Source organism: Sarcophilus harrisii, chromosome 1 (assembly GCF_902635505.1).
Source record: "Sarcophilus harrisii chromosome 1, mSarHar1.11, whole genome shotgun sequence".
Taxonomy (NCBI): Eukaryota; Metazoa; Chordata; class Mammalia; order Dasyuromorphia; family Dasyuridae; genus Sarcophilus; species Sarcophilus harrisii.
In genome coordinates, this window is record NC_045426.1 from 706,743,117 (window position 1) to 706,770,460 (window position 27,344).

Here is a 27,344-nt window from a genome sequence, read left to right on the forward strand (position 1 = left end):
TACAAACTTTCTCTCATTTGATTCTCCTATCAGGGAGATGCTGTGATTATCCCCCATTGAATAGAGGAGAAAACAGAGATTCAGAGAGTTTAGGCTCACATGGTTACCAAGTGTTTGAGGTGGGATTTGAACCCTAAGTTTTCTGGGCTTGAACCCAGTGGTCAGTCTCCCGTATCATTGTGCCTCTCTTCCTGATATCTGGAGGGTGCCCTGAAGTCTGCTAAGTACTTGAAATCCATTTTCCCATTTAATCTTCCCAACAATTCTGGGAGAGAGGGGCTGTGGGTATTTTATAGATTAGGAAGCTTGGAGCGAGTAGTTCAGTGACTTGGGTCACACAGGGAGAGCGAGTCAGAAGTGAGATTTGGATCCAGCTCTTCCTGACTCCCTGCTGTGAGGCCGGACTCCAGGCTTCCCTGCCCTTCCCTTTTCTGTGGCCTAGAAACAAACCCTTCCGATTCAGCAGAACTATGTGGAGCACCTTCTGTGTTTGAAAAAAAAAAAAAAAATGAGCAAATCATGGCCTTTGGATTCATTTTTAGGAAAGCAAGGAATCTTGAACTGAAAATGAAGGTGGTTGTTATCTGCCCCCTACAGTGGAAAGCACTAGATTGGAGGACCTGGGTTCAAATCTCACCTCTGCTACTAAATACCTTCCTGGTGGCAGTTTGGACCAAAAAGGCTTTGAAGTTCCTTCCAGGTCTGGGCCTATGAGACTGTGACTTTGGGCAATGAATCTTAGTCTTCCGCATCTGTAAAAAGGACTTCTAAAGGACCCTGACAGCTCTAAATTTAAGATTCTGCACCGTTCTTGTGAAAGGGGAGGCCTAGACCCTCCATACACTGGATTTCCCTTCTTTTTCTGAGTCCATTAGCTCATTATCTTCATTTCTTTCAAAGATTTTATGGGGGAAGGAGGAGCGAATGAGGTCTGGGAGGTTCAGTGGGAGAATCAAATGAGAAGTTGAGGGGGAGAGGGGAGGATTTCAGCTTGATAGAAAAAATTAGAATTGGATTTAGAATTGAAAGGGATTTATTTTCTAGTCCAACCTCCTCATCAGATGAAGAAAAAAAGTTTCCAGAGGGGAAAGGAAGGAAGCAAGATGTCACAGTGGTGATAGCACCAAGTCCGGAGTCAGGAAGACTTGTATCTTCCTAAATTCAAGCCAGCCCTCAGACCCTTAATAGCTGTGTGACTCCCGCCAAGTCATTTAATCCCACCTGCCTCAGTTTACTCACCTGTAAAATGAACTGAAGAAGAGAATGACCAATTATTCCAATACTCTGCCAAGAAAACTCTAAATGGGTTCACGGTAAGTCAGACCTGACTGAAAACTGACTGAACAAAAAGAGCCCAAAGTCACAAGATAGTTTTCCCTTAGGTAGATGGTAAATAAGCTTTTTTATTCTGTCTCTATTTGTCTCTGTCTCTGTCTCTCTTCCTTCCTTCCCCCCTTTCCATCTTTTCTCTCTGTCTCCGTCTTATATAAATCATTATTTTTTCCAATTACATGTAAAGACAATTTCTAACATTCATTTATAAAAAATTTTGAGTTCCAAATTTTCTGCTTCCCTTCCCCCTCTCCTTCCCATCTATAATGATATAAATTATGTATATGCAATCACGTAAAACCTATTTCCACATTATGTGAATCTCCTCATTCGCTCAATGGTTCCCATGGGCCAAAGCTAGCTTGGTCTGATGCACATTTTAGGGACCTTTGAGTCAGGAAATCCTGGGTTCAAGGTCTCCCTCTGATAAATACTAAATGTAATCATGGGGAAAAGTCCTTTCAGTGACAAATGATCTGTAGAGGAAGTTTCCATTCTACAACTTCTCTTGAGGAAATTATTTCAAGTGCTACGCTTTCCCCTTTCTGGCCAGAGTTTTCTCTAATTATACTGGAAGGTCCTTTAAGGGAAAAGTCATAGAAACAGGACTGATTCGATAGTCAGTCCCCCTGATGGAAGCAATAAATGGTTATAACAAACACAATAACAGCATACACGTGTTGCTTTAAAGTTTCCAAAACACTTTACAAAGCTCATCTCATTTTATTCCCACAGCAACCCTGGAAAGGAGGTGCTCTTATCTCCTTTTTACAAGTGAGTAAATTGAGGCAGATAGAGGGGAAGGGATTTATGCATCTAGTATCTGGGGTGGGATTTGAATGACAGTCTTCCTGCCTTCAAGTCCACTGCTGTTTCCTCAAGCCTCTATTTGGAAACATGCCATTCCCAGAACCTAAAAATAACAGAGGCAACCTTTTCCATAGCTGGACAGCTCCAACTGTAAGACGGTAGCAAGGTGTAGACAGGGAAAGGAGCTTGAAATTTGATTTTGAAGACTCTCAGCTCTACTTCTGTGTGACCTTAGAGCCGCACAAGCTCCCTGGACCTCAGGAGAATGGCAGATAATGAGACAGTCTCTATAGCTACTGACCTTGAATAAATCACCCTCCCATAGGGTTTATGAGATTGGAGGGGCATCTTTTCTAGTTCTAAAATCTTCCGCCTTTAGTTCTACCAGTTCTAATCATAAAGATGAAGTTAGGGGATAGGAGAGAAACGAGGAGAGATTCATGGAGGAGACATTTGTGTTTTCACTTCTCCACTGGCATTTTCTTGCCTCCCCTGGTTTTCTTCCTTCAACTTCCATTTGGTTACTCTCCTTGATTTCCTAATTCCCTGACCTGTTTTCTCAATATTTCTTGGATGGGCTCTTTGGGGAGTCAGTCTGTGAGCATTTATTAAGTACCTACAGTATGCCATGCTTTGTACCAAGGTTGGGGTTAAAACTTTAGAACCTGGACTTGAAGTCAGGCTCCATGTTACCTGCTTCCCTCCTCTCCCCTCCTCTTTTCTTTTTTTAATTTTATGTGTATACATATCAGAATAAAGTAATCAGTAAGTTTTACAGTGTTTAAAATACTTCTTATGGGAGAAATTTTACCCAGAAATAGCATCAGTGGGAAAAAGTAGATGGATAGCAGTGAAATCTGTTAAGAGCCTTGTTCATGGTCTAAAAGTGCTAGGAATCAAAGGGCTCAACAAATACAGGGTGGGTTCTGGGAATCGCTGCTGAGGCTATTTCAGAAGCTTCCAGAGAGATAGGAGAAGGGCCACATTTGGTCTTCCATGACTCCCAAATGTCACCGTAAGTAAAATTTCTCTTCTACACTGAAACAGCCTGCGACCTTTTCCTTAATCACATGTGAACAGGTCTGTTTGTTTATTGGGGTGTGAGGGACCTCTCGCCTCCAAGGTATTCTGGGATCAATCTTGGGGGCATTAGATGCAGGCTGGATTAGATTTTGTCATTCAAAGAGGTGGTGATTGAGGGGTCTCTCTCTCTCCCTCCCTTGCCTCTTTTCTTCCCTTTTTCTCTCCCCCTCCTTTCTTCCCTCCCTCTGTCTGTCTCCCTCTCAGTCTCTGTCTCTCTCCTTTCTCCTCCTCCTCCTCTCTCTCCCCGCTGTTTCCAATTAGATGTAAAGACAATTTTAACATTAAAAAAATTGAATTCCAAATTTCCTCCCTCCTTCCCCTCCCCCATCCACAACAGTAAACGATTTGATAGAGATTATATATGCGCAGATCATGTAAAACACGTTTCACAAAGGAAGAGAAAAGGGAGATGGTCCCTGCCCTCAAGGAACTTACACTCTAATAGGTTTAGAGAACACACAAAAGGAAGCTGGAAAGGGGGAAGGTCCTAGGCTCTGGCGTGCAGGGTTAGGGGCCTTTGAAAGCAGCCCCTGGGACCCGCCCCAGTCCCCATCTGCTCTTCCTCTCCCCCTCCTATCTACGGGAATTACTTCTAGGTACCCTTAGGAGAGCCTTGGAAAGCAAGGCTCCGCCCCTTAAGGGATGCGCTCCGCCCATCGCCTCTCCCCCTCTGCTAAGGATGCTCTGTTAGGACTGGGGCTCATCGCCTTCTCCCTCTTCCGTTTTGGGTTCTCTAAACCCTCCTGGGGGCGGGACCTAGACTTCCATCCCCGCCCCCTGGAGAGGCGGGCTCCTCCCTCTCGGGGCTCCCTAATGGTTCCAGGGAGCCAGGCCTCCAGCCTTAGGCCCCGCCTCCCTGAGTCCCCCAAGGCGAGGGGGTTGTTTTCCTTCATAGAGTCCTTTAGCGAGCCCCTTGTGGGGGTGTGGTTTAGTCTCCACTCCCTCCCGGTATTTTCCGGACCCACTTGGGGGCGTGGCTAGAGCGCCTCAGCCCCTCACCCCTTTCGAGGGCCCGTAGCCGTTTTCAGAGGCGTGATTTGAGAGATTTAGGTCCGCCCCCTCAGCCTCCGGGTCTTGCCCGGGTTTGGCCTCTCGGGGAGGCGCTAATCTCTTCTATCGCTCATTTCTGGTTTTTCCTGCCAGAGGTGCTTGTACGTCGTCTCCCCCAGGAGACCGTGAGCTCCTTGGGAAGAGAAATCAATGAGTACGTGTGTATCCGCCTCCTATAAGTGGCCGGCCCTGTGTTAAGCTCGGGAGATACAAGGAGGCAAAGGACGGTTCTTGTCCTCGAGGAGCTTACATCGAGAGGGGGACACAAGCTTGTAGAGCAACGTGGACCGAGTTATTTTCGGGATAAATAGGAAATAATTAACGGATTAGAACTGAGGCACTGGGGAAGGCTTCCGGTAATTGATGGGGCTGGTTTTTTGCCTTTTAACATGGCAGAGTAGGATCTAGTTGACTGACTTGACTGACTGAAGGCTGGTCTGAGAGGCCAGGTCACATCCTCCTTAGGCACCCCCGGGCTCTCGTGGGGCGTTCCAGCCCCGCCCCCTCCACCTGTCTAGGACGGGGCGGGGAGGGGGAGAGTTCTTTTTGTCATTTTTTTTTTTTTGCTGAAGCAATTGGGGTTAAATGACTTGCCCAGGGTCACACAGCTAGGAAGTGTTTAAGTGTCTGAGATCACATTTGAACTCGGTTCCTCCTAACTTCAGGGCAGGTACTCGGGGCGTTCTTTCTGGGCTCTGTTCCCTACGGGGTGTCTTTCAGAACTGTTCAGGCCCCCTAGGGGGCGTGACCTAAGAGCTGAAGCCACGCCCCCGACGGGCCTTTCTAGGTGGTTCTTTGGCCTCTCCCGAGCCCGGTCGAGGGGCGTGGCCTCAGTTATGTAGCCCCCCGAATAGGAGGAGCAAGAGAGGGCGTGGCCTAGGAACTGGGGGGAAGGCCTTATTCCGTGGTTAGCCCCAGCGGTGGGAGTGCCCTGTGTTCTTCGGGTCCTGTCTTTCGGGTTCTGACAGGAGCTGAGGTGGGGGTGTGTCTTCAGAGCTCCGGCTCCGCCCCCTCCCAGGAGCTCCTTAAAGTCTCGGGGTCCCTCGCTTTTCCCTGACGCAGCCGAGGTAAGGAAGGGCGTGTCTGCAGCCCTCAGGCCCCGCCCCTGCCGGGGGTGCGCGCGCGCTCTCTCTCCCTCAGTGTGGGCCGGGAGGTGGAGGGGGCGTGTCCGTGGCGCCCGTGGCCCCGCCCCAGGCCGCCCTCCGTCCCGGCTCGGCTCGGCTCGGCTCGGCTGGGCTCGCGCTGGCGCCGGCGCGCGCCCCCGCCCGGCGTCTCGTGGGCGCGCTCTGTGTGGCCGCCGCCGCCATGTTGTTGTGGTGGTGAGGCGGAGCGGCGGCGGCGGAGGAGCCGGAGCCGGAGCCGGAGCCGGAGCCGAAGTCGCAGTCGTAGCCGCAGCCGCAGCGCAGCGCAGCGGAGTCGCCCGTGGCCGAGACACGCACGCGCCGGCCGCCCCCTCCCCGCGGCCCGGCGGCCCGAGCGTCGCGTCGAGGGCGGAGGAGGGAGGGGGAGGGGGCCCTGGCTGGGGGCGGAGGAGCCGAGGCCGCGGCCCGCGGGGGGCTTCGCCATGTCCTGCCGCCCCCGCCCTTGCCCCTGCTGCCGCTGCCGTCGCCGCCGCCGCCGCTGTCCGGACGTCTGCCGCCTTCCTCGGGGCCTGGTGAGTGAGGGATGGGGAAACTGAGGCCCGGCCCACCCCCTGCCCCAGGGCCTTCCGCTGCCCGGCCGGCGGCGAGGGGCGGGGCGGCCGCCGGGGGAGGGGGACCCCCGGCGCTTCTGGTCCGGCCCTCTCCTGTGGAGATGGGGAGCTGTCATCGCGGGGGGAGGGCCTGGAGCACCTGGGGAAGGGCCGGGGCGGGAGGAACTCGAGAGAGGGGCCTGGCCGGCCTCGCTGTGGCCCGAGACGGACGGGCGCGGGCCTCGCAGACCGGTCGGGGACACGGCCCCCCCGTCATTGACCAGAGGAGTGAACCGAGGCACGGACCGGGGATGGAAGGCACGGAGGGGGGGGTGTCCGATTTCGGAGTCCTAGTGGTCCCTTCAAGGGGGTCGAGGCTGCAAACTGCCCGCCGAGAGTCCGGCCTCCCTCCCTTACGGAGGGGAAACTGAGGCCTGGAGTCCGCTGTGTGGGGGGGGGGGACGGCAGATGCGAGCCCCAGAAGGTCCGGCCCCGAGGCTTCCAGCGTCCGTGATTGTGGGTGGGACTGGGTAAGACAGTGACCGTCTGGGCGTCCACAGGTGGCGACCGCGCTGGGATGGGACCGCGGCCCCAGGCTTGCCCCACCCCGCCCTCCCGGAGGGTTGGGGGCTCCCGAGGCACCCGCGGCTCTCCCTTCCCCCACCCCACATACCTCATAGACTCCTAGAATGTTAGAGCCGAGGGTCCTCGGGATCACCAGGCCGAGCCCCTCCTGGGCTTCCCCGGGCCGGGTCCTGCCCCATTCAGGAGACACTGAGAGGCATGATTCCAACCCCCGTCCCCAAGCCGAGGGGCTGAGCCCGCCCCGGGGAGGCGGGACCCCCAGATGCTGGGTGTAATCCCAGAGGCACACCTGCCCCCCCAGCTCAGCAGGCCCAGGTGCCCACATGGCAGGGAGACAGCAGGCAGTTGCAGGAGGGGCCCCTGCCAGCCCCCCCAGCCTTCTCAGCAGCGTCATGGCACTGTGGGGGAATCGGTCCCCTTTGAGTGAAGGTTCCTGGGAAAAAACCACCCATCTGTTGGGTGGGGGGAGGGAGAGGAGAGATGAGACTGCATATTGCCTTGAATTCAGCAAGTAAGTACTTTAATAAACCGCTCTTCTGTCCGAATTGTTACCGAATGGAAGTGCTGGGTCCCTGAGCGGCGGCTTCATCCTGGAATAGTCCCTTCCTCCCTGAGCTTGTGTGACCCGGGGATGTTACAAGATGATCCCTGCTAGTCTGTGCTCGGGAAGGGAGGAGGCCTAGGGCCTTTGAAATATGGGCTTGTTCTGGGAAAGAATGAGAAGGATGAAGGTGAATAACTTCGGGATGTCCTCATGTACTTAATGCTCTCCGCTCGAAGGGTGGCGTTTCCTCCGACCTGGGAGCCCTCCTGATTTTGTTGGGAGAGGGCGTGGTGTTTAGGGAGAATCTTGGTCCGAAGCTTGTAGGTGGCTCCCAGTATTTGGGTAGGAGGAGTTGCTGTTTTTGTGGCCTTACTGCAATGGGGCATTTTCTTGACCTGGTAGTAAGTGGGTAGGGAACTTATTTTAGAGAGAATGAAAATGGTGGATAAGTCCCATGATCAGGAACTCCAGGAACCCTGAGGAACAATGTGTGAACTGTACAGTAAAGGATTACAGTGTATTTGTGAAGATAGAAATTGGGCCATTTTATGTATCACATCTTGGAAAAGAAGCTACAAGGACGATGTGCTTAGGAACTTTGTGCACTGGGAGCCTTCTCTGCCAGTGAATAGAGCTCTCCCTCTCACTTCTTGTGGCTGTTAATATTCTCTTTAATAAATTCTCCAAGATGGAAGAGGTTCACTTTTTCAGCTCTGACTTCTGCAAACAGAGACAGGGTTTCATACGGGAACATTCTGGTATTCTGGTCATTTTGCCAAATTAGCCTCATTCACTCACTCAAAAAGAAGTATTTAAAGCATTCTTTTCTCATTCAAATTCAACTTAATTGTGCTGTGGCATTGTAATATTATCAAATCCATGGGGAGAGAAGGACAGCACCTCTTTTGGGGGGTACCCTGCGTTTTGAAAATTTCTTTTGCATTTTGTGTGGGAGCTGGGAAGACTGTTGATGGTCGGTTTCTGAAGCAGCCAGAAAGTCCATCATCCTAAGAGAGGATGTACTCTATACCTGTGTGATTGCACACTTATCTTGTTTCCCCCATTTTTGGAATAAAACTTGGTGAGATAAGTGAATGCTTGATTTTCCAAGCAAATCAGATTGGAGGGTAATTATTACAAAGGAGTCTTCCTTTGAGGAAAAATTCCCTTTGCAGAGGATAATAGTTTGCTGATTATTTTGTATTTGATCAACAACGATAAAAATGGAGTGGGGGAGAGAGGAAGTGGCAAGTCTTCATAGAAATTTAAAGCTGATATTTTAGGATCTCAGCCTTCCTGAAAATCAGTAAGAAATTTTGACGAATTAGTTCTTAAATTAGTGGCAATGGAAAGATGGTTTGATTCACGTAAATACAAGTTACGCACGGATTTTTAAGAAAAACAACTATTTAGTGTTTTATTTTTCCCCAGTTACATGTAAAAACAATTTTTAACAATTTAAAAACTTTTGAGTTCCAGATTCTCTCCTCTTCTCCCTATTCACCTCAATCCCTCTTCCCCCATTGCCTTCTAGGAGAGCAATTCCATATAGATTATGCCTGCAGATTTTTTTCCAAGAACACATTGACTTCTTAAAGTTGAAGATCCCCTGTTGCCTTGACTTGGGATGCTCCAAGTGCTCAAGGTTCTCAGGTTGCAGAAGGAGGGGGAGATTGAAATTGTCCTCCTTGTTGAAGTGCCTCTGGAGGAAAACTTTGAAGGGAAGCCATTATTAGCATAAAAAAAAAAAAAAAAGAACCAAGTCCTGTCCTGTAGGCTCTTAGCTTCCTCTGGACAACTAGCCTGGTTTAGGGGGTGGAGGTGAGAATGAGGAGGTGCTATGTAGGTAGGCCTGTAAAGAGGCCTTGACTGTTAGGATAGTAGTTATGTAAATGAGAATTAGGTGGGTGATCTTGGAGGGCTCTATCTGCTTGCAAATTCCGTGATACTGAAATGTTATTGTTTCATTTCATATTTATTTTAGGTAGAGGAGATAGGAATTGTAATCCATATTTATTCATTCTTTAATACTGATGCCACAGGTTGGTTCCATATTTGCCTGTGGATTTTTGGTCAACGCTGTCCCAGATTGTTCTGGCAATGAACTCTACGTTGCAAGTATGATGTAGAAACAACCTGCTTTCACTGTTGTAATTCAGTGGTGAAATAGAGTTTCACAAAGGGAACTTGATGGTGGGTTCTCACCAAATTCTGTGGGTCAGAGGATTTGCACAATAAATGTAGTCAATTGTTTGCAGTTTAAAAACAACAGAATTCTGTAACCTTACATACAAGTGTGTGCCTTTGCTAACCTAGTCTGTCTTCTGGTTTTGAGTCTTAATGATTTGAGAAGCCCCCCAAACGGTTGATTAATAAAGTTAGAAAGATGCAGTGAATTTTATGCCCCTCCCCCCCCCCCACTCTTTACTCTTTTGCCTCTGGAAAAATAGTAAGCCAATACTATATAATCAGAGTTAGTGACCAGAAATAAAGGGCATGTTGCTTCTTTCTACTAACACTTGATAGCAGAATTGTTTTCAGGGAGTGTGCTTTGGAGGAGGGTTTGGTTGGGCATTTCTGAAGTCCATGTCAAAACCAAATCCATCACTCATAAAGTTAAAAGGTCTAAAAAGGGGGAACTATTCATTTCTTTGAAAGGAGAGTGATAAAAGCATGAAACCTTTGACAGATTATTTTATGGTAATATGATCTGGCATGCACAGTACAAAGATGATTGTCATTATGGTCGCTTGGCCAGGCGGAGCAGAGTGCCCAGGGTAAAATCCACTTGTGTTGTCTCTGCTCTCCAGGATCACAGGGACATTATGGATTTAGGACTGGAAGCTCCAATCTAACTCCCCCATTTTACTGAGAGGGTTCTCAGAGGTAACATGGCTTATTCCAGGTCACCCGAGCAGTAAATGAGGGAGCTGGACTTTGGAGCCAGGTGCTCTGAGCCTACTTCCAGTGCTTTTGTCCCTAGACTTCACTGCATCTATAGGTGGGTTTCAGTTTATGGTGTTCTACTAGGTGGGGTCCTGCCTTCCTCTGTGTGCCTGTCATGAGCAGCGGCACTGTTGCAAAGTCTGAGTGGGGGATGTCCCTTATATCTCACACAGGGTCCTGTGGGGTTACTTGTGTGTTCTGTCACTGTTGAATTGGGGTTTGGGAGGGGTGTTAATAGCAAGTGTGATGTACATCAATTTGACAAATACTTGGACTTGGCAGTCAGAGATGGATGAACAAAGAAAAAAGCAACTTTATTTATTATGTTAATAAGAAAAGAACAAAAAGATCACTGAATTTCATTTAAGTGACTGTGATAAGAACCGGGAAATTACCATCAACTGTGGGTATTTGATAATTTTCAGATGGGCTGATGAAATATCATCAAAGTTTATTATCCTAATCTGATGCTTTTTCTGTGTCGTATTGCATTGTTGTTTATTTTGTTAAGCATTTCCCAATTACATTTTAAATCTCAGATTTAAGAAATCTTTCAACATTTGTTTCCATAAAAAGAATGAACACTGAAGAGAACTGTAACTGGTATATAACACTAGCATATAAAATATGAAATGTAATTGGAACGTTTCCTGTCAAAACATTTACAACAATAATTTTGTATGTATAAGAGTTTTAATATAAAATTCACAAGGACAACACCGTGAGAGAGAGCAGTAAGGGTATCTAGTGATATTATCTAAGATTTCCATCTCCTACTCAGTTGCCTAGAGAATGGCCTCTTTGGGTTATAGACATCAAGGATTGTTTCTATTCTATCCCTCTAGATAAGGAGGATATGAAAAGATTTGCCTTTTCAGTGCCCAGTGTTAATTTAGCTGAGCCTTATAAAAGATATGAATAGACAGTTTTGCGACAGGGAATGAAAAACAGCCCTACTTTGTGCCAAATGTATGTTGCTGCTGCTCTTACTCCAGTGAGAAAAGCATTTCCAAAGGTAATATTGTTGCATTATATGGAGATGTATAATTCTGTATGTTCTCGACTGTATGTTGATTCATGTTATGAAAAATTGTTTATTTCAAAGCTTACAGGAGTCATTGGATTCCTGGCACATGAACTAATGAACAATGTGTAAATTGTCATGTTAATTCATGTTGTTACATTACTACTAGCCTGTGTTATAACTGCTATGTGCTTATGTAACTGTGTAATGCCTACCATATTGATGGATTTATGTACACCGTGTTTCAAGTGAGCCCCTTTAGAAACCTCCTAATATGATTTGATTTTCTGTTTCCTTTGGTATTTTCATCTCCCTTCCTGAGATGTCAGGGAAGGCATGATCACTTTTTTGGAGTTCTCACCTCCTTAAGAAGTCAAGGGGGTTATGACCACCTATGTTCTAAATCAAAAGAAAAGGGGAGATGTTGGAATCTTTACAAAGTGTTAAGACATTGGAGTTGATTTAATCTTAGAGAGAGATATTTTGGGCCAGAACTTGAACTAGGTACTAAGTACAACTAATGGAAACAATGCTTGTATTCACACCTTTAGAGAGCTCATAAGTATCTAAGAACTCAATGGGGTTCACATGTTTGGGAGATTTCAGAGAGCATGCTGGGAGATATCCCACAATCCCACTCTCAGAGAAGTAGCATAAATACAGTTCAGTGAGTGTCGCAAGAGAGTTCTGGGAAACTTCGACTGGGATTGGAGACAGAGCACTCTGGGAGATACAGAGGGTACTTGCCTCAGTTGGAGATTGGCAGTTGGAGATTGAGAAGCCATGAGTCGGAGCTGGCTGGAGGCTGAAGGAAGCAGAGGCAGAAGCCAAGGACAAAGCTGCAAGATCTCTTGGAGCCAGGCAGAGAGATAGGCCTCAACTAACCGGGTTAATTTTTTTTTTTTTTAATAGCCTTTTATTTACAGGATATATGCATGTGTAACTTTACAGCATTAACAATTGCCAAACCTCTTGTTCCAATTTTTCACCTCTTACCCCCCCACCCCCTCCCCTAGATGGCAGGATGACCAGTAGATGTTAAATATATTAAAATATAAATTAGATACACAATAAGTATACATGACCAAAACATTATTTTGCTGTACAAAAAGAATCAGACTCTGAAATATTGTACAATTAGCTTGTGAAGGAAATCAAAAATGCAGGTGTGCATAAATATAGGGATTGGGAATTCAATGTAATTAACCGGGTTAATTTGTAAGGAGAAATAAACGATTGCATTTTTACCAGCTGGCTGCGATTTTGGAGTAATTATTTATTTCAACTGAGACTAAGACGGCCTCCAAAGAAAACCACCACAGATAGATAAAAGGTAATCTTCTTTGACATAGTCCATTGAGATCCTGGTGCAGGCCCTCATCACTCAAGCAAGGACTATTATAATAGCTGCTGGTGGACCTGCCTGCTTCCATTCTCTTCCCCCTCTAATCTCTCCTCCGTTCAGCCACTAAAATGATTTTTCTTAAAATGAATATCTTATCATGTAATACCTTTCCTCTTCCCCAACTCCAGTGGCTCCCTATTAGCTCCTGGTGCAAATACAAAGTTTTCTGTTTTACATTTAAAGCCCTTCATTACCTAATCTCCTCTTCAGAAATACTTTCCAGTTATTCTTACTCCCCTGACACATACTCTTTGATCTGGTGACACTGACCTTGTCACTGTTCCACAAAAGAGGTACTGCATCTCTTGACTCTGGGAATTTTTTGTGACTGTCCTCCATGCCTGGAACACTCCCTCTTCCACTTTGGCTTCCATTAAGTCCTGATTAAAATCCCACCTTCCAGAAGAAGCCTTCCCTAAAGGCTGTTAGATATTCCTTTGCTCAGTATCTCCTATTGTTAGCTTTGTATAGATTTGTTTATATTTGATCTCCTCTATGGTATTGTAAGCTCCTGGAAGGGCTGGAGCTGTTTTTTGCCTCTTTTTGTATCTTTAGCGCTTTACACAGTACCGGCATTACTGTAGGTACTTGCTGTTTATTGAATTGAATTAGCTTGCAATTTGGAGGGGATTGAGCTCTGAACTGCCTTCTGTTGAAGGTGGGACTTGAGCTGAGATTCAGAGAAACCTGAAGTGAAGATGAGGGAACTGGGCTTGGCAGCCCTGACGGAGCAGATGTGAGAGGGAAGGGGAGGGTTTTGGAAAGGCAGAAAGAGACCAAGTTAAGAGCAGTTTCTATGCCAAAAGGAGGATTTCAGATTTGTTCCTGCAGGCTTGGTGATAGTGGTGTCAGACTTTGGCCTTCATTTTGAACAATTATCAAGCAGTATTTAGTATTATTATTATTTAATAACCACAATAATGTAAAGACAAAGAACTTGGAAAGTCTTTTTTAAAAAATAGCTTTTTATTTTTCAAAATATTTACACAGATAATTTTCAACATTCATCGTTGAAAAATCTTGTGTTCAAAATTTTTCTCCCTCCGTCAGCCCACTCCCTTCCCTAGACAGCAAATAATTCAATATAGGTTTAAAAAAATGTGCAGTTTTTCTAAATATATTTCCCCATTTATCATGCTGCACAAGAAAAATCACATCAAAGGGGAAAAAAGAGAGAAAAAAGCACGCATCACAACAAAAAAAGGTGAAAATACAATTTGGAAAGTCTTAAGAACTCTGATCAGATTAACTATGGGTCATGATTCCCAAGGACTCATGAAACATGCATCTTAACCTCTTGATAGTAAGATGATAGACTTAGTGTTCAGACTAAGACAATAGACATGGCATATGTGGGGATTTGTCTTGTTTGCTTACATATTTGTTAAATGGGTTTGTTTTTTCATTCTTAGGAGGAGCAAAGATGGGAAGGACAATTTAAAAAAGGGGAGAAGACTGTTAATGATGATTGAGATGAGTGAACTAAGGCTCTGACTGTGATTAAGAAGAATGTGTGTGAAAGATATGGCAAGGTGGCAAGACTGGGTGCCCGGAAGGATGGTACCTCCCTTAATAGTAGGGAAGTTTAAAAAAGGGACAATTTTGGGGGAAAGATAATGAATTCTGTTTTGGGTATGTTGAATTTGAGATACCTATAGGATAGCTAAGTTTGAGATATCTTAGAGACGGTTGATGCTTGAGTATAGCTCAGGAGAGAGGTTAAGCCCGGATCTCTTATTATCTGCATTGAGATGGTAACTGAACCCAGAGAAGCTGATGGAGAAGGGTCAGGAGCTCATCCCTGGGATGCCCTTGGTTGGTAAATGGGATCTGGATGATGAACAAAGAGGAGATGAAAAATGATCAAGACAAATAGGAGAACCTGAAGAGAGAAATGACACAAAAATCCATAGGATTCAAGAAGAGTATTCAGAAGAGGGTGATTAATGATGTTAAATGCAGAAGAGCAGTCAAGAAGGATGAAGATTGAGAAAAGGCCATTTGGCAATTGAGAGATAGTTGGTAACTATAAAGAAGGCAGCTCTTTTGAATAATGAGAAAGTGAGATTACAGAGGGTTTAGAAGAGAGAGCAGGGGAAAGGAGAGCATTGTAGTTTAGGTTATGTTATGAAGGAGTTATGAAGTATGTGAAAGGGAGATAAGGTAGAGGAAGATGGCAAGTGGGAATGGAAAACTCAAATGAGGGTTTGGTTTGGTTTTTTAAGGGATAAAGGAGATAAAAACATGTCTGTCAGCATCAGAGAAGGAACCTTTAGCTAGTGAGAAAATGATGAGACCAGAGAGTGTGGAAATGATAGTGGAGAAGTTAGGAAGGGGTGAGATTAAAGGTTTCATTAGAGCATCATGCTTGACAGTCCAGAAGACCTGAGGACCAAACGTTTATTGTGTATAATCCCAGGCAAGTCACTTAATTTGTCTCAGTTTTCTCATTCGTAAAATGGGGATAATAATAGCATCTACTTCTCTGGACTGCTGTGGGAATCAAATGACATCATATTTATAAAGTGTTCTGTAAACAGTATCAGTGCTGGCTATTCATTGTTATTAACTATTATTAAAGAAATGGTTCAGCTCTTCAGTAGAAAACAGTGAAGAAAGAGGCAGTAAGAGACTGGAAACTGAATGAATGCTCATCCATTGGAGAATGGCTGAATAGGTTATGGTATATGAATGTTAGGGAATTTTGTTGTTCTGTAAGAAATGATCAGCAGGATGATTTTCAGAAAGGCTGGAGAGACTGACAGGAACTGATGCTGAGTGAAGTGAGCAGAACCAGGAGATCATTGTACACGGCAACAAGAAGATTGTACGAAAATTCATTTCTGATGGACGTGGTTCTCTTCAACAATGAGATGATTCAGACCAGTTCCAATTGTTTAGTGATGAAGAGAGCCATCTATGCCCAGAGAGAGACTGTGGGAACTGAGTTTGGTTCACAACATAGCATTTTCACTCTTCTTGTTCTTGTTTGCTTGCATTTTATTTTGCTTCTCTTTTTTTCCTTGTGCAGCATGATAATTGTATAAATATGTATGCATATACTGGATTTAACATATTCTATCATGTTTAACCTATATTAGACTACTTGCCATCTAGGGGAGGGCATGGGGGGAAGGGGGGGAGAAATTGGAATACAAGGTTTTGCAAGGGCTAATGTTGAATAATTGTCCACACATATGTTTTGAAAATAAAAAGCTTTAATAAAGGGGAAAAAAAAGTAGAGGTGGTGGGGAAAATGTCTAAATACAATAATGAGAAGGGGAAGCTTTTAGTGTATGGTCTCATTTTTTGGATGAAATCTGAGGCAAGGTCCTCTGTTCTGGGGCAGGGACTGCTGTGGGAGATCCAAGGAGAGACATTTAGAATCACCATTGTGAAGAAACCAGTGAATCATTTGGGACTAGGAAGTTTTTCTGGCTGCACTGAGGTCCCAATTGATACTAGATCATAACAGATTGGGAATGAATCTAGTCAACATGATTTCTTCCTCTTCTTCCAGTAGCAAATAAATAGAAATAGAAGAGGCAGACGATAAGCCCAGTCCATAGTCGGGATTTGGAAAGCGTTTTGAGGGTAGAAGGTAGTGGAGAGTGGAATTGACTCACTAAGGGGGTGGGCATAGGGAAGAGAGGGGATTATCGCCAGGGCAGAAGTGATGGCTTGGGACAGGAGGAAAAGAGGGTGTAAGTTGATTGAGCAAAGCTGCCATGACAGAGAGCAGGCTGGGCTGATTAAGGATTAGGGATAAAAGCATTTAGGAGTTCAGGAACAAGGAAGTGGAACTCTTCCTGGCCGAGGTGAAATCCAGGGTGTGCCTATCTGGGTCTGTGTGGACTTGAGGTGAAGTGAAAGAATAGTCATGGGAATCAAAGAGATGCAGCTCTTGGTTTTAACCTTAAGGGCAGTATGTTCACTAGGATCATCATAGTCATCCTCCTCCTCTTCCTCATGATCATCCTCAACCTCAATTCAGATAATATTGCAAGTTTAGATTCTGAAAGGTAAGTAGACATTTACTTGGCTCATTTGGAATATCTCCATTTTGGTGACCTGGGAAAATGGAAAGAGATGCGAAATGAGCTAATGAATTTGGAAGGACTTGGAAGGAACAAGTCATAGAGGGAAGAACATTATGTTTGTAGGCCCAGGGTCTCTGTACCTTGGACAAACCAGTGCCCTTCTCTAGGCCTCAGTTTCCTCACCTGCAAAGTAATGTGGTTGGCAGATGATCCATGAGACCTTTCTGACTTTAGATCCCATGTGATTTATGAAGGCAGAAGGACTAAGTACAGGCGGGGAAGCTTCCTTGTTCCTTGACTTTTGTCAAGTGTTTCAAGGAGCAAAAGAGACACTTTGTTTTGGCATTAGTGTTCTGTGATGTAGTGTACAAATAATTCTAGCTCATTTTTGTATTAAAGACTTTAAAGTTTTCTAAACCCCCATGAATGAGGTCAATAGTCTAATCATTTAGGACCTACTATGTGCAGACTGTACAAAGACAAAAATAAGAGCCCCTGTCTTCAGAGAGCCCAAATCCTAGTGTATGAGGAGTATAACCTTTATTTTTCAAATGAGGGGAACAGAGGTTTAGCATAACTTGTGGGGGATCATATAGATAATTGATCAGGAGGGTGATCAGATAAAAGCCTTCTGACACCAAGGTCAGTCGGTTAGTCAGCTAGTCTTTATTAAGAAGCATCAACCATGTACCAGACATTGGGCTAAGCCCTGGGGACACAAAAGATAGAAGCAGCCTCCAGCCCCTCCTGGAACTCAAGGTCTAGTGGGGTTGGGGTGGGGTGGGGGACAATCCACAAATAATCAAGGATGGACTGGCTATGGATGGTATTTCTTGGGGGCATTTCAGGGAAGGCAATGAGTAACAATTGAGATGAAGGAGGCAGGGGTGGGCCTGTAGCTGAGATTTGAAGGAGGCAGAGTCGAGAAAGGAGAGGGTTCCAAGCTTGTTGGGAGAACCGTTGCACCTGGTCAGTCTTAAGATAGAATGTATGTGAGGGGGTCTGTCCAGAGACCCAGGGTGCTGAAGTTCAGAGTAAGTGAGGGGTGTGATGCCTGGGAACGTGGGAAAAGAGCCAGGCTGCCGAGGCCTTTATAGCCCAACAGAAAATTGTATGTTTGATCCTGAAGGTAATGGACAGCCACTGAAATTTATTGAGTAGAGGGATGACATCGTCAGATGTGTGCATGAAGAAGCTCGCTTTGATGGAGGATAGGCTAGCATAGGGAGGCAGTGAGGCAGGGAGATTACCCAGCAGTCCCTTGTAATGGTTTGGCTGAGAGCCTGTGGCAGCAGGGCGCGGTGTCTGGGGAGAGAAGGAGCCATATTCCAGAGAGGCCTTCAAGGTAGAAACAAGAACTGCATGGTTGGTTGGCCTAAGGTGTGAGAGAGAATGGGGAGTACAGGATGCTACCTGGTTTTGAGCCTGGGAGATGGGGAGGATGGATGATGTACTCTCAACATTTTAGGGAAAGTAGGAGGAGGAGAGAGTTGGGAGTAAGACATGTAGACATGCTGAATTTGAAGATGTCTGTGAGACATCCTGTTGATGTGCATTGGGCAATTGGAGGTGGGGAGAGAAGATGTAGGGTTGTCCTGTAGAGCTGAGAGTCGGCATCTAGAGGTGATCATTCAAACCCCAGCAGCTGCTGAAATCACTTAGGGACAGTAGAGAGGCAGAAGAGAAGAAGGAAGTGAGTGAGGAGGAACCAGGATTTATTAAACACCTATTATGTGTCAGGTACAGGCACTAAGCAACTTTTAAAAACTTTAAAAATTTTTTTTTTTAAATTTAATAGCCTTTTATTTACAGGATATATACATGGGTAACTTTACAGCATTAACAATTGCCAAACCTCTTGTTCCAATTTTTCACCTCTTACCCCCCCACCCCCACCCCTAGATGCTAGGATGACCAGTAGATGTTAAATATATTAAAATATAAATTAGATACACAATAAGTATACATGACCAAAACGTTATTTTGCTGTACAAAAAGAATCAGACTCTGAAATATTGTACAATTAGCTTGTGAAGGAAATCAAAAATGCAGGTGTGCATAAATATAAAAACTTTAAAATTTTAAAGAATTTTAAAATTCATTTTTAAATTTTGAAAAATCTATACCTCCTTACAGCTCCTCTCTCATCCATTGAGAAGACAGATATAATATAAATTATATGTATGAAGTTGTGCAACATTAACCAAATTAGTCATGTAGAAGAACACCCCCCCCCCCCCCCCCCCCCCCCCCCCCACAAAAAAAAAAAAACCCCCCCCCCCCCCCCCCAAGAATAATAATGTGAAAGGCAATCTGCTCCAGTCTCCACTCAGACTCATCACTCTCTCCTTGGAGATGGATGGTGTTTTTCATCATGAGTTCTTTGGAATTGTTGTAGATCACTGTGTTGAATGAAGCACTTTACAAATATATCTCCTTTGCTCTTCTTAGTGACCCTTGGAATGAGATGCCATTATCATCTCCGTTTTACAGATGAGGAAACTGAGGCAGATAGAGGAGACCCTTGCCCAGAGTAGTAATTATCACCAGCTAGTAATTAATTATCTGAGCCTGTATTTGAATCTATGTCTTCTTGACTTTAGTTCAGCATTCTCTCCCCTGTCCCATCCACTGCCCAGGACAGAATCTGAGGGAACTGCCAGGTATGATGGAAGATCCAGCAAACGAAACAGAGAAGTAGTAGAAAGGGAAGAGAACCAAGAGAGAGTTGGCTAGGTCGTATAGTGGCTAGTGCTGATCTCAGGAAAACCTGATTCCTGTCTGTACACTAACTGTATGACTGGCAAGACAGTTAACCTCTCTTAGACTTATTTCTGTATCTATAAAATACTACTCCTAATAGCAATTTTTCACAAGGTTATTGGGAGGGCCCAGGAAGAAAACACATATAAAATGCTTTGTAAACCTTAAAGCATTTTAAAAAGGCTAGTTACAATTCTTGAAAGGGTACTTTTTTGGGTGAGTTTTGGAAACTCTCATAGGATGGAAAAGGATGGAAATGTGCATAGACCTGTACCTATGTACAAAGTATTAATTGGGAAGTAATGCCTACTTCTAGAATTCAGACCTAAACCAAGTGTGTATATGTAAACAGGCACATATCTATAGGTCCAGTAGCATTATGGCAACTATAGTGAGGGATGAAAGCAGTCAGCTTCATAGTAAGCACTATCATTGGCTTGCATTTGGAAATTTTTAACCATCATCTTCCCGTGGCTGGGCTTCTATAACCCTGCCCCTGTAGGGGCATTTCAAGATGGGTGCTCAGTGGAGGACGAGATTACTCACTGAAGGACTGGATTTTCCTGTAGGTTCTAGGAGGCTGAAGGTAATTCTCTTCAGTTCTTTTAATGGGATGAAGATAGTACTGTTGCTTTAGAGCATTGATTGCTGGTGGAAAAACCTCATCTTTTTGAAGTCTTGTGTCTAAAACCATAGCAATTTGGATGGACAGACTGAATTTGAAAAAGATCCTGTATGAGAAAGGGGTTTGAGAAACTGGCCAACTCAATTTTTCTTGACCTTGAAGAAATAGGGCTTCCCACCTTTATTGGGTAGCTGAGCTATCCTAGTTATTTTTTTGGAAGAAAGTTTTCAGTGTTTACAGTGTATCCTGATTTGAATGAAGGGATAAATAATTATTACTTTCTACTGTTCTTTTACTAGAAAGTACCACAATGAACCTGTTGATTAATGCTATTCAGAAAAGTGTGCAAGAGATTTTTTTTTAATGCCTTCTCAGGCAGAAATTTGCCATGTTGACCCTTAGGCTAAAAGTATTTTTTCCTTAAGTTTGAGTTAAAATATTTTTGTTCTCTCCTCTTTCCCCACTTCTCCTCTCCCCCCCACCCCGCCCTGCTTTGTTATGAAAGCAAGAAAGATGTCTTACTTCACTTGAAACATGACTGCTATTTGTTGGTTCATGATCCTGACCATTCCTGTTAGAAAGTAGACATTGAATCTTATTTATCTTTGTGTCTTCCTCAGCACATAATTCTGTTGTTAAGTCATGGGCCCTTTAAAACTTAAAAGGTTTGTAATTTCCCCCTGACAATTGTGGGTATGACCTACTGTGGTTTCTGGGACTGCTGTTTTCCCTTGCCCCCAAATTGCTAATTTTATGGCCAACCTGGTGCGGGGCTTTTTTGGATGTGGCTTGTTTGGTTCTCGGATGATGCTGACACACGGGCTCTTATTGGGCCTATCTTCCTTCCTGAAGAGGCTTGTGTTCTTTTGGCACAGGCATGGAGAGGCCTCCTAATGCAAGATAACATACACATGCTGTTTTATGATTACATATTATATTTTATAATTACAGTTACTTGAATGCCTCTACCATCATCCTTCTTGGCATCAGAGAATAGACATATATAGATATATATTTTTTGTGGTTAACAGAAGGCTTTTCTTACCACAAACTATAAGGTTTGTAATAAGTGTTGTCATCATCTATATTTTACAAATAAAGAAACTTAGGTTCAGAATTTGAAGGTCACATGTCCAGGAAGTGATAGATCTCAAAGTTCTCCTCACCTCCTCTCTCCAATGCAGTTTAATGAATACACATTTATTAGGTGTTGGGTACTGGAGATATACAGCCAAACCTTTATTTTCTCTTGGGGAAGTCAATTTGGACAGCTCTAAGGAGATCTTCATAATGGATATTCTTAGAGCATCTATAGAGAAAGGATCTGCAAGGTGATTTCAGAGTGATGGAAGCAATAGGAGGTAGAGAAGAGACTCCTGAACTCAGGTGTTTGAAGTGAGCTTTGAATAAAGTAGGGATTATGTGAAGGGGAGGTAAGGAAGAAGACCAGCTTTGCAAAGGATTGGAGATGGGAGATTGAATGTATTTTAAATTCAGCTATCTTGTGTGATTTGTTGTTGCCCATGAAAATTCACACTGGAGATTCAAAAAGATTTAAACAACTTGAACATTTAAAAAAACTCCATGTATAATTTACTGTATAGCGCATATGTATTATAGCTGTGAAAATTGTATTTTGTAGCATAATAAGATGTTTTCTTTGTAATTGTTCCCCGACTAACTTTTCTGGTTCAAAGAGATAATAGTATGTACATAGTGCTTTAAGATTACAGAGTGCGCTTTACAACTGTTAACTCATTTTATCCTCACAACAATCCTATATTATTCCCATTTTACAGATGAGAAAACTGAGGTGGAGAGAGATTAAATGATTTTCTAACATCACACTGCTAGTAAGTAGGAGTTGAGGCTGGATTTGAACTCAGAGCTCCTTGACTCCAGGTCCTGCCTCCATTTTTTGGTGTAAATTTGGTTATATTTTGAAATCAGACCTCCATTTTCCTGAAATCTATCTTTACATGTGACATATTCAAAATATTAATTATCTTGTAGGAGAGAGAATCTACTTAGGACAACCTTTGTAATAATTTCCCCTTTTTTCCAAGGGTCAGGAATGAATTGTATGAGGGCAGGAGAAAGTCATGCTGTGTGGTGATGTTACTGCCATTTTCTTTTCAGAATGGAGGGTGGGCTGGCAGTACAGGAGGGAGCAGGCTGGATTGTGAGAATACTAACCTATCAAGTCAGTCAGACATCTGCAAGCACTTACTCAGTGCTTGTGAGGTATCTACTGGATACTGGACAACAGTGGCGCCCATCCTTGACCTCGAAGAACTGAGGGGAATTGAGAGGCATCCAGGAAAAGGGACAAAACCAAGAAAAGAAAGGCAAGGTCCCTGTGAGATCGTTAACAGTAAAAGAGAGGATATTTGATTTGATCCTTCCCATTGGGAAGCAGTGGAGTTAGGGGTAAAGGGTGTGGCAATGACTTCAGATCTGAGTTTTTGGAAGATCCCTCTGACCACCCAAGTGAAGGATAGAGTGGAGTGGAAAGACCCTTGAGGCAGGCTGTTCAGGAGACCAGTTACAAAATGATCAGACTCTTCACTAGAAAGTCTTCTGAAGAAAGTGACTGATTCTTGAAGAGAGTCTTGAGGTTTAGAGATCAATTGGGAAGTGATTGCAATTAGCCAGGCAAGAAATAATATGATGACTGAATAGAGGGAAAAGAGTATATGAGACATGTTGTGGAGATAGAGATAAAAAGATTCGGCAACTCTTTGGCTAAAGAAGGTGAGGGAAAGTGAAAATGAAATTGGGTGAAGAATGGAAGGAAAATGAGGCCCTAGATAGAAACTGGATAGTTAGAAAGTAGGGAAGGTTAAGGTTCATGCTCACTTCTGTTTTGGCCATGTTGGATTTAAGTTGTCCTTAGGATGTCCGCTGCCACTGGTGACATGGGATTGGAGCTCAGGAGAGAAAAACCAGGATGTAAAGTTGTGAGAGTTATCTCCATAGAGGTGATAATTGAATCTATGGAAATTTTGAACCCATAATGAGAGAATGTGGAGAGAAAAGAGCAGGTGACCCAGGATATAGCCTTGTTGGAGAATGGAGATTCATGGTGGGCCTGGCATGGATGAAGAACCAGTCGAGGAGACTGAGAAAGAGGAATCAATCTTATGGATGGGAAGAGAACCGCAAGGAGAAGTATTATAGAGAGAAAAGGCTGGCAACCATGGCAGATGCTGCTGAGAGGTCAGGAAAGAAAAAAGGTTGAGATTTGGCAGTTAAGAGATCATTTGTAACTTTGGAGAGAGCTGGATAAGATTGGAAGTTAGATTGAAGAACTGAAGGAAATGAGAAGAAAGTAGAATGTAAATGGAGTATTCAGAAGAGTTTAGCTGAAAAAGGGAGGGCAGATTGAGGGATAGCTCTTTGGGATGGCAGGATCTAGAGAGGGTTTTTAAAGAGAGAGAAGTGAGGGTGTATAGACAGTAGCAGAAGAGAGGGAGAGACTGAAGATTGAAGAAAGAGGGATGGTGAAGGAGACTGCAGTCTGCCAGAGTACATGGGAAGAGTTGTGATCAAAGGTGTTCAAGAAGACCTCTAGTTTTGGAATAGTGTTTTAACTGCTGATGGATTACGGATTTCAGGTGGCCTGGAGATTTGAAGGTTGTTGCCCTTTGGTAAGTGATTGCATTAGTTTGGCAAAATAGTGCTGAATGCCTGAACTAGTGTGGTGGCCTTATGAGTGGAGAGAAAGGGTTGAGTGTAGGACGTGTTGTGTAGGTAAAATAGATAAGACCTGGCACCACATTGGATGTGGAGGATAGAAGATAACGGTGACAGAGATAGGAAAGTTAAAAAGAGGTGGAATCTTACGGATTCTGTTTGGGCCATGGGAAGCTCAAGATGGTTCCAGGACACCCCGCTATGAATGTCCAGGAGGCAGTTAGTGATGTGAAACTGGCTGTGAGAATTCACTCCAGGACTAGGTTTATAGATCTGCCAAGAGATGGTAATGGAGCTAACAAGATTTGAGATGGGAGTGGGACTGAGTGTTAATGAAATGCTGCAGAAAGAAGAGGAGAACTGAGGTTCTCCCTGACCCTTCCAGCTCCAGACATTTCATGGTGTTCAGACAAAGGCTGAGGGTTGCCATGGAGAGTAAACAGCATCTGTTCTTTGAGAGGAAGGCTTCATTCTCCTCAGGGTACATGCTTCCCTGAGAGTTGACGGTGCTGTCTGGTCTGTATGTGGCTACGGGGCATCTTTTCTTTCTGTGGGATCCAAGGGAGCAGTGCTAAGGCAGAAGAGTTCAGCCTTGCAGATACACAGCTCCTCAGTCCTAAGGGACAGGGCCTGGCAGGGTCTGGGATTTCATTGGTGGAGGGAGCCCCCATAAGGAGCTTCCTTTGCTAGTGTGGCAGGCTCTTTGTAACTTGAACTGTCTCCTGTTGCTGCCAAAACAAGGTGGAGTGAAGAGCCTTGTTCTGGGCCCCCCTGGCTTGGGGCTTTAATCTTCCAGGCTGCCTGAGAGCCGGCCCCCTGGAAGAGTGCATGCTCATGTCAACCTCGGTTTTACAGATTGAGGAAAGGGTATGGTCACCAACTGCTGTACAGCGAGCAGACCCCCACTGGTTCTGGGATTTTTCTTTCATTCCTTCATGTTTCACCCCTCCTAGGGGCTCCCTTTTGCCTCCCTAGTCCGGCATTTCAGGTCCTCTTTGGTTCTTGGGCCTGCCTTCCTTCCCTTTACATCCTCTTCAGATCCATACTGCACTTTGATGGTTCTCCTGAAGGTTTCCTGACTGCAAATGCTGTCTCCCAAGGGCTAAGTTCAGCTCTCCCCTTCTCTCTGACGTCTGTATTCACTCTTACAGCTGAAATGGCCCTAAATGAAAAAATTCCCTCTTCAGCTAAACTTATGGCATTATTTCCATCATATTCTACCATGTGTTTTTCTTATTTGTATTCTTCCCAAATAGAATTTAAACTTAAATGCAGGGACTATATCATTTATTTTCGTGTCTTGGAGTCTAGCGCAGTGTCCTCCACATAGTAAACTTTTATGTAATAAATTTTTTGAACCAAAATGATTTTCATCATTCACCCAGAAAGTATGGAAAGAAACTAAAACTTTTCCCCTTAGTCTTCTGCAACTCACCTTAGAAGCTATAAATGTTAAGATTTCTGTAATTTTAATCACATATTTAAAAAAAAAAACCCATAGATCATTATTGTTAGGAAAGCTATTATTGGCTTGTATTACTGACCTTAGACATTGTCATAGGAAAGGAGAGAACTGGACTGGTCTTTCCCTTGGTGGCTCCACTGTGACTAAAGAAAGATTGCAAGGGGCCTTCAGGATTGTAATAAAGCAGATTAAACTCTTTCACCAAGTAGGACAAGCTTCTGAAGCCTCTAAAACTCCATAAACTCATGTTTAGCTTTGTCATTGATTTGCCACATGAGCATTTTATACCTTTGTTTTATATATTCCATTTGTAACCCAGTGGAATTCATGGCAAACTGTGTGCAGCATGCCTCAAAATAGGATTATAGTGACTGCCCAGTGTGGAAACTCTGATGTTAATATTAAAAGCCTCAGACAAATCCATCCTAAATCACTGCTCATTTTGGTCATTTTAGGAATGAGTAGGTAACGCTCAGCTTCCTTGTTTTTAAGTGGTTGTAATTGGAACTTCATTTTTTGCTAATAGTTGTTTGCACTCCCTTGATATAGAAGGTTGTAAAGGTTTGTTGGAGAATGATTGGCAGGACACTAGAAAAAGGGTCTGAAGTTAGTATGCTATCTTTAGAAGCTTGCAAATGCTTGGCCCTGCTTTATGCTTCCATTAATGGAGAAAGTAATAGGAGGTGTTGGATGGGCCTTCTTCAGGAAGGCCCGCTTTGGTCCCCTTGCCCTTTCAGCCAATTGTGCCTGCCTGTTGGAAGTGGCCTCCCAACTATTTTGTGTATGTTTTCTCTCTGTTTTCTGCTTTGCGTTTCGTCTTTTCCATTAGGCAAAGCTCTGTTAACTGTGTTTTTGCCTTTCTGTGTTTACCCCCTGCTAGTGTGGTGCCTGGCACGCTGTCTGGGCTGGGTAAGTGCTTGTGGACCCACTGACTGACTGAAGAGAATGCAGGTGGGTTAGAGTGCATTGGGAGCTTAGATGCTAAATGTCAAATTTCAGGGCCAGGAATGCTCTCTTCGGGCATCGTTTCTCTGCCCTGGCCGATGTTGTGAAGTCGCGTGCTTCTTCATAGTGCTTGGCTTTGTTTTTCTTTTTGAACAGACCAGAATTTCTTCTCTGTGAACTTTAGCGTTTTTTGGGTCCATCTTCGTTAGTATTTATGTTCAAAGGGAACTTCTCGGGGTCTAAGGTGAGAAATTGTTGCTTCCTAACGTGGTGAGTCCTCATCTATTGCATGTGCTGGCAGAGCCCCGAACTCCCAGGCCGTCTCTCAGTCAGGGTTCGAGGGCCTGTTGGTGGGTGTCTCCTGAGCTGGTGCCTGGTTTCCTCCTCCAGGCATTGCTTCCACCTGCTCCTTATGCTTGGACAACTCCACAGGCTGTTTCCACCTGTTGACATCTTAACCCAATCTTTAGTCCAAGCTCCAACAGCCACTTTTTCCGTGGAGCTTTTTTCCTGCGTTCCTGAATTGGAGGCTGTTTCTTTCTCATATCACTTCTTTAATTCAGTTCATTATAAAAGTGTATTAAATGCCTGCTTTGTGTTAGTGCCAGGGATGCTTTGATACTTATTTGATGGATCTCTGATGTTATCCATATGGCATCTTCTTGGCACAGATTGCAGCTCAGCTGTGCCTTCACATCCTGTGCTCTGTGTTCCTCCATAGTTCTTCCCCAGGGGTCCATCCTAGGGCCAGTGGCCTTCCTCTCACTCTGGGAGGGATGGCAGTGAAGCCCTTGGGTGCCCTGGGACTTATCCATGGTTCCCAGTGCATCTTTTCCAGTTACATAGTTCTTAATGACAGACTTTATGCCTGCACGGTTCTTTCCAGGGATGGGCCACAGTTTTCTTTTCCCTCGTATACACCTTTGCTTTGCCCTAGGGGTGACCCTGTCCTTGAAGTCTTTGGCGATCTTGGCATATTCTGTGACTCAGCTGCACAGCATCACTGGTCAGTAGAATGTTGTTATTAAGAAGTTGGGCCTTTGTTTTAGGGAGAAGCTTGAGGTCATTAAAAGCTCTTGAAGGCAGTCCAGCCTCCTCTCCTCTTCAGTTCGGGGAGAGGTCATTGTCTATTGTCTGTCCCAGAGAGATAGACTGATGGATTAGCTCTAGGGATTGTTCATTGAACTGCACAGCATAGTCTAGACAATAAGAATTCATTAGGTCTTTTTTTTTGGTTTGAGAATGAGACTGAATGATTTTGAGAGATTATGGATCCAGCTTCAGAGGTATTTTAGATACCTGGGGATGGTGGCCATCCACACGGTGTCACCCACAAATAGGAGCATCTTTATCATTTGT

General features: G+C 44.5%; 1 protein-coding gene across 1 annotated transcript in view; it reads left to right on the top strand.

Moving 5' to 3' along the window:
• The first annotated feature begins 5,853 nt into the window (after positions 1-5,853).
• Positions 5,854-27,344, top strand: part of MTMR3 (myotubularin related protein 3) — a 170,145-nt gene continuing 148,654 nt past the window's right edge. The window contains exon 1 of the mRNA XM_031948894.1: positions 5,854-5,929. The gene's annotated coding sequence lies outside the window, so the exon portion shown is untranslated. The remainder of the gene's footprint in view (positions 5,930-27,344) is intronic.